The following is an 8,033-nucleotide window of genomic DNA, read 5'->3' as shown; positions in this document are numbered from 1 at the left end:
GAAAGAGCAGGAGTAGAGGTGGGACAAAAAGCCTAGACCCATTTGCATGCTAGCGTCCATGCTGCTGCTTGTCCAGCTGCATCCCGCTAGGCAAGCATTAACCTAATATCCAAACTCAGTGCATACAGGGCCAAAAAACAGATTATTTAATTCAGATAAATAACTAAATTAGATATATAGAGACAGCCAGTGCCCTCATCCCTCCCATGAAGGAGTTTTATTGCTAAATTCTACTAGGTGAATGTCCTTTGGAAACAGGAATATACTCCTATTCTGAGCTGTATGTTGGCACTGAAGTTGCTATGCTAACAGCACTTTAAATAACTGGTTAGTTGCTTTTGCAAGGTCAGAAGGAAAGACAGACCCATGGAATAGTAAGCTGCGTATCAGGGACTTTAAAATATGTTTTAAAATTGCTCCCTAGAAAAATATGCACCATCTATTCCATGCATGAGGAGTGCTAGGTTTTATATTTCCCCTTATTTAATTCACAAGTCTTTGCAAGAGCACAACTCTTGCTCACTTACAATGTTGGTGCTGTTAATGGTGTGTGAGCTGCTCCCTTCTACCTGTCTGCTGTATACGTACATCCTTTCTGCCTAGGCTCAGTTTGTGTGGGAGCTTCTTTACATGCTCTGCAGGAGGTGGGGCACAGAATCTACTCTCAGATTTCCATAGGACATAGTGTGTTATCTTTTGCGTAATGAAAATCTGTGTGTACGCATACAGCAGGTAACAAACACATCATAAGCAGCTGGGATCTGTGCAAAGCATAAGGATGCAGCTGTGGAATAAGAGACTTCTGGTCCATCAAGGACTGAAGGGGTTCTGGTGGTATCAAGCCACAAGGATGATGTACAAGTCACCAGAAATCCAAAGTAGAAATACAGCTGTAATGCACCCACACACACTTCTTTTATATAATATACAGACCCAGACTCTAGATGCATGCACAGATCTTCTCTCTCCTTGCTATTCCCTGCTCTTTGCATCTAGATCCCCTGGGAAGCTCCTGTTCTTGTGAGGAGATGTGCTTACAGCTATACCAGTCTGACCTTTGTTTACTTCAGAACTTGATCTGTGACATTTAAACATACCCTGCATCAGGGCAGCATGCCTGAGACTTGACTCTACAGGTAAGCAGAACAGGGCTGAAGTAAAGACTGAGCAGTGAGGGGACTACTGCAGCTGGCTGGACAGTTTCTGATGATGGGTTTGGCATCATGGGTGGATCCAGGTGTGGTGCAGTGGCGTGGATGTACACCCCTCGCTGCTTTCAATCATAGGCAGAGGAAGAAAATATGATTTTGGGGGGCTGAGTGCTTGTGCACACTCCCCCTCCAGCAGGTAGGTCTGTCATGGGGAAGGGGCAGGAGGGCAGATAGAGACCCCTGCAGTAAGGGAGGGAATGGGGTAGGGGCTGGGGTGAATGGAGCCCCAGGGTTGGGGGGGGTTGTGGGGTGCTTGGAGCCTGGACGGCTCATCCAGGGGTACGGGGGGCTCCTGCTGCCATGCACAGGAGCAGGCACAGAGGATACGTGCCCCCTGGATCTGTGTGTGGGGCGGAGGTGGCTGCTGCTGTGGTCTGTGCTCCGCACCCTGCTGCCAGTGCCCCAGTAGCCACATGACACTACGTGCCTCCCACTGCCAGGCAGGCGGTGTAGCCAGCATGCAGGAGGCATGTGGCATTGTGCCACTCCAGGAGCACCGGTAGCAGGATGTGAAGCGTAACCTGCAGCAACAGCTGCCTCCACCCTGCACACAGATCTGGGGGGGGCATGTGCCCCCTGTGCCTGCCCCGGGGATGCGCATGGTGGCGGCAGCCGCCCTGGTGCCCCTGGACGAGCTGCCCGGGCTCCAAGCATCCCATGACCTGCCCAAGGCCTTATTCGCTATCCAACCCCCCCTCCCCCCGCAGGGACCTTGATTTGCCCCCCCATGACCCTTCCCTCCCCCATGCCCCTTCCTGTCCACACATTTACCTTCTAGGCACTGCTCCATACAGGGCTGGGTGGGGCTGAATCCCCCGCTGCCTGCAGACTCCGGCTGTTCTCTGTGTCTGCGCATGCCCCTCCCCACTACCCTGCTGCAGTTGCCCAGAGCCCGCGCCTGGGCTGCCTGCATTTGGGGGAGCTAAGCCCCGTTAGCCCTGGCCTTCTGCAGCTTATGCTTTCAGTTGACCATGCCATGGAAGAAGGAGCTGGGGAGGTTTTGTTTTTTTAATGTCCTGGAAACAAGTGAGAATTTCCTCAACCCCTTTCCACCATGCTCAGCAGCACTTCCCCTCCCTCCCAGGCTCCCCCTCCCCACCCCATCACTACCACTGTCTCTGGCTGGGGGAGGAGCTCCAGAGCTATTCCTGGCCTGCTCTAGCCAGGCTTCGCACAGAGCTGGGCTCAACCAGGGATAGTGGCAGCAGCAGGTGCGTCCCTATTCTCTGCTAGATCTCCCCAATGTTCCCACTCACCTTGGGTAAGTCACTAAATTCCTCTTTTCCTGACTAGACTAAAGATCGATATTGTACACCACACAGTTAAAAATATTCTTTACCCTGGGCATAACAAAACAGAGGAACAGTTGCATCAGACCTAAGGTCCACCTTGTCCAGTGACCTGTCTCCAACAGTGGCCAGCACTAGAAACTTTAGAGAAGGATGGAAGCACCCAGCAGTAGGTAGATGAGAAGTAATCTACCTTCAGTAACAGTTATATCCCAAACACTGATCATCACAAATTATCTTAAATCCTAAATCACAAATGTTTTTTCCATTCCTTCCAGAACTTTTTGTTTTAACTAAGAGTTATAATCCTGAATATTATAGTTACCTGGATAGAATCAAAATCATAGAAAAAAAGGGCTGGAAGGGACCTCCAGAGATCATCCCATCCAATCCCCTACACATTTGCTCCTTGTTTGAATCTGGTCAAATTCTTGACCTTAAAGAAATTCTGTGACAATGAGTTACGCAGACTAGCTAGCACTGAATCAAACAAAATAGGGTTTCTTTTTATCAGTTTTGAATTTTCTATCTTTCAGTTTCACTGAATGTCATCTCATTCTGGGGCCCTGAGAAAGAAAGAGCAGAAGATCCTGATTTAGGGGACTGAATAACTAACATTTTGGTTCCCTGATCAAACCCACAAATCTAAACAAACAAACAATCTTTTCCTTTGGATCCCAAACAAAACAAATCTTAGCAACTTGACAAAAAAAATCAGTGTATTTTTTAAAAATTATTTTGAATAAAAGAAAAATATATCAGTAGAACTGATACGTGTTTCAAAATGTATGTTACCTTTATTCATAATAATTTGAATAATTCAGAATTTATGGGTGCATCTACATGTGCAAATGCTGCAGGGTGGGTTTACGCTAGAGTAAATTACTCTAGCGTAAACCCACCCTGGGCAGGTATCTACACATATGGGGATTCAGGAGACGATTTGCTGCTCCTAGCAGCAGTCTGTTCCTGGCCACTCTGGCCCTACACCAGCCCCCTGCAGCAGCCAGTGTCTGGCATGGAGCATGAGGCCAGGAGACAGCTGTCTCCTGGCTGGGACTGGGAGACTGCTCCTTGCCCCCGGGAGCTGCCTGCTGCCAGGACAGGCTCCGGTGACAGAGCCCAGGTGGGGAAAATGTCCCAGTGCCCTGGAAGCAGGGAGCTCCTGGCCCCAGCTTCCCAATTGGGGGCAGGAGACTTGGAAAGACCTGCAGGAGAGGGGAAAGTCCCAGCCCCCTGTCCCGACCTCCCAATGGGGAAGCTAGCAGTGAGCCACCTGGCTGGGTAGAGAATCCCTGCTGCTTGCTGCTAGCTGCCCAACTAGCAGATTGGTGCAGGGAGCTGGGACCTGCCCCTCCCCCACAGCTTTTTCTAAATGCCATGCCTCGATTGCCTGATCAGGGCACAGGCGAGGAAAAATCTGCAGGGCTGGGACCTGCCTCTGACCGGGACAGTTCCCGGTCAGTCCTGGGCGAAGTCTACATGTGCAGCCTGGAGTTGGCTGGGGATCACCTGAAATGAGACAGTCCCCACCCACCTTCTGGCTGCATGTGCAGACTTCCCTGTGCAGCCTGGGGCTGGTCAGGAATTGTCCTGGTCAGGAGCTGGTCCTAGCCAGCTCCAGGCTGGGTGGGGAACTCTCCCCATGCAGGGAGCTCCCAGCCCCTGCTGTGTGAATGCAATCATGGATCTGAGGCTGGGAATAAGCTCCTAGTTTCCCATTCTGCAATTGTGGAGCTGGGAGTGGGAACAATCTCCCAGCCCCTGCTCTGCAACTGTGGAGCTGGGAGTAATCTCCTATCCCCTACTCTGCGATTATGAAGCAGGGGCTAGGAGCTCCCTGCTGCTGGGGCAGGGGGACATTGTCCCCACCTGGGCTCTGGTGGCAGAATCCACCCCGGCAGTAGGCAACTTCTGGGAGCAGGGAGCAATCTCCCACCCTATGGTGCACAGCTGACTGGGAGCAAATTTGCTCCCAGTCAGCAGTCTACACATCCCATACTGCACAGTAATTACTTGGCATTTAATTTTCTACTTGCATTTGCAGGTAGCAAATTAACTGCTGAGAAGAGCAAATTACTGTACAGTAAGGGTCAGCATATGTAGACAGCGACACTTACTATGCAGTAATTAACTCTACTGAGTAGTAAAATGTCCCATGTAGATGCACCCTATGTAACTTTTATTCAAAATAATCTGAATAATTGAAAAATTCTGTGATTTCATCCTGAAAAAGTTGAAAAAACTTGTTTCAACTTTCAAGGAATATTTTTGGGTGGGGGGGAGGGGGTTGACTGACACAGTTCACTGAAATAGCACAAAATTACAACATTTCAATCAAATCAGATCTGCATTTTTGAGTGAAAAACTTTGTCCAAATGGCAGCTGAACAATTTCACCTGCCTATACCCTTTTCATGCCATTTATTATTTTATAAAGTTTTCTTATGTTCTGTCTTTCTCATCTCCTTTTTAAGATAAGCCATACTGATTTTTTCAATCTCTTTACATACAAGAGTTTTTTCCTGCTAACTTTCATCACCCTTCTCTAAACCCACTCTTGTTCTGTGGTATCTTTTTTGAAATGGGGGAGCAGTACTGCCTGTTTATCTTTTCTAAATGCAACTGCAGACAGAACGAAAGTCATTACTGGCCACCCCACAGTGGTGGTCAAGTCCTTTCCTTGATTTGCTACAGTGATTTTGAACACTGAAGGTGTATGCATAGTTAAAATTTTCCCCTTCAGCTTGGTATTATGTTGCCCATTCACTTTGCTTCTTTAGGCCTCTGGAAAGCTCCTCATTGTTTGGACTTGATTAATCTTCCTAACTAGGCCATCTGCAGATTCCTGCTACCTCACTGCTCAGCCCTCCTTCCTGATCATTAACAAAATGTATTAAGCCACCTTCAACCTGGTCCTGACAAAGCCTCTATGCCTCAGTTCTCTACCTTCTTCTCACCCATCTTGGCTATTTAAATAACACATTTTTCAGGACAAGGACTGTCTTTAGCTGTGTCTGTATGTCACCTCTTGCACCAGGGCCTCTGTGAAAGACTCTTGTTGCTATTGTCACACAAGACATAATAAAAGCAACTGGTAATAAATGATGTTACGTTGGACTATCCCTCCCCTGTTGTTCTAGGAACATATTACAAACTGGAGTTGTGATTCTGCCCTACGTACCTATCACGATATTTTGCAGACATGTGGCTAAATAAGATAAATCAATGTGCTGGATACAAAGCAAAAGACATAAGCCTTAAAACCAGCTTTGTATCTCTAACCATCCCAATTAAAGAAACGAAACTGAGAAGAAATGACTGTTAGGTTAGCATAGCCACACTGCTAGATTTTTATCATTATTTTTTTGAAAACTCATTTTCAGTGTTAAATAAACTGTGGAAAAAGGATTTGATTCATGGCTGCATTAGGAATCTACTCAACCAAAGCCCCTTGTCACAAATTAAATCATAAACCGAAAGTCAAACATGATTTGTGAAATTAACATTTATCGAGGAAATGCTCCCCAGCACCATGCTGCGATTAGTCTCTGGCATCCAAAATATCACCCATAATTCATAAATTGCCTAAGAAACTATGCCACTGCTGCTGTTGTCAAGATGTCAGGTTTGATGGAAAGGTGCTGCAGCAAACAGAGACCTGTTTGTTGCTGATGGTGGAGGTCACTAAGGTTTGGTATCTGTGAACACACACACACACACACACACACACACACACACACACACACACACACACACACACACACACTATCTCTTCCCACACAGATGTGTACCATTCTCCTCTCCTCTATTCTGCCCTCTTCCCCACCCTGCACAGGCACTTTTTCTTTGCTTAAGTTTATCCAGGGTCATACTCATTTCTATTTCTGAACAAAACAATCTGGCACAAAATTTGCATTGTGCCATTTTGTTAATATTATGACTAAGACAAATTCCTAATGAATGATCGTTTGCACTTTTGTCACAAGAGACTTCCAACAGTGGGGCTCAGCACCTCTCTGAGGGAGGCAAGAGAAGCCCTATGTTATGGATTATGGGACTATGGTACAGAGTGGGGGGAATGACTTTTGTAAGGCAAGACAGTGGTACAGCCAGTAACGAAATCCAGGATTCATGGACAACATTTTCAGTCCAGACTGAGAGATATAGGATGCTTCCAATATTCAAGTGTCCAACTGGAGACACCATAGCAGATCTTCAACAACACTAGTCTCTTTTGACTCTTGAGCAAGAGTGCCCTTGCTCTAACCACAAAACAATTCTTGCTTCCACACAGAAAAAGAACTCCAGAGCCCAGGAGGGGAACAAAACCTAACCTGTGTCACTCATTGTCTGTACTTATGTGCAGTGACGGGATGCTGAAGGCTTCAGTGCTTATAAGTGAGTGAAGTAAGATGCACAACTGTCTATGCAGTGAATATTTGGATCCTGTAACCCCATATCTTCTTGGACCATTCTACCTGGCCTTCATTCTCGATGCACTTAGACTGCATTATCTAAATACGTCCAGCCTATCAATGGGAAGAAAGGAAGGAAGGAAGGACTTTGACTTTTTAACTAATTTATTCAGGGGTTTGGGGTACAAAAAGTTGAACCCTCCAGGGTCCAGGTCCAATATACAAAGCAAAGACGAACAAATTACCATCAAACCAAGAGCACCATGTTATTACATTCATAACATCACACTGTGACAGACACTTTTGCTGAATTACATGTCATGCCTAACATGCTGTTAGGCGGCTGGGATACTGGCCACACGGTCATACAGACTAAAGCCCTCTATAAACAAAAGATTCCTACCCTGCTCTGTCCAATCATACACGTGACAACACATTCAACTTCCCACACAAAGAAAAAATGCAAAAAGCAGCCTGGTGAGCACCAAGGGAACAGCACAAGCTGGGAGTCGTAGTCCACCACCCAGCCTAGGAGGGAAGGAAGGGAGGAGAAATGGATCACCAGTATCCCACAAAGGGACCTGATGCCAATCTCCACTGAAGTCACTAAGAGTTTTCTCATTGCCTTCAGTAGGCAACAAGAGCAAGCCCCGCTTATCATCAATACTTCCTCCAAATTAAACCAGAATGTCTTGTCTACAGAGACACTGTTCCTATTTGCCACTTCACCTCCTTTCACTACCACCTCCATGCAAAAAATGCTGTGTTGTCAGGACACGAGGGGCTCCGCTCAGCTGCAGTGAACTGGAAATCAATGGATCCATGACTACGTACACCAGCTGTGGATCTGGCCCACAGCCCATGACTCAAAATGCATCTGAGATAGTCTCCACCCAGCACCTAAGACGGCTGCCCCTGACAGCCACAGGTCACCACTGAAAGCACGCTCTGCCCCAGAGGAAGATTTGGAGTCCAGAAGAAATTACTGCCCGCTCTGTTAAGCTAACCCTTGAACTCCAAGGCCTCACTTCTTGAAATAAGAATTCATTGCTCCAGTAACAAGATTGGTCGTACAGTCCATGTGGAATTATTACCTCCATTCAACACACTTTCCTC

The 8,033-nt window shown here is 47.0% G+C and overlaps 1 protein-coding gene across 1 annotated transcript in view; it reads right to left on the bottom strand.

Moving 5' to 3' along the window:
- The window catches only part of BRSK2 (BR serine/threonine kinase 2), a 488,049-nt gene that overhangs the window by 143,466 nt on the left and 336,550 nt on the right, over positions 1–8,033 (bottom strand). The gene's annotated exons all lie outside the window — the stretch shown is intronic.

The sequence above is a fragment of the Alligator sinensis genome, unplaced genomic scaffold, assembly GCF_000455745.1.
Source record: "Alligator sinensis unplaced genomic scaffold, ASM45574v1 scaffold5_1, whole genome shotgun sequence".
Lineage (NCBI taxonomy): Eukaryota > Metazoa > Chordata > Crocodylia > Alligatoridae > Alligator > Alligator sinensis.
This window is presented reverse-complemented; position numbering and strand designations above follow the sequence as displayed.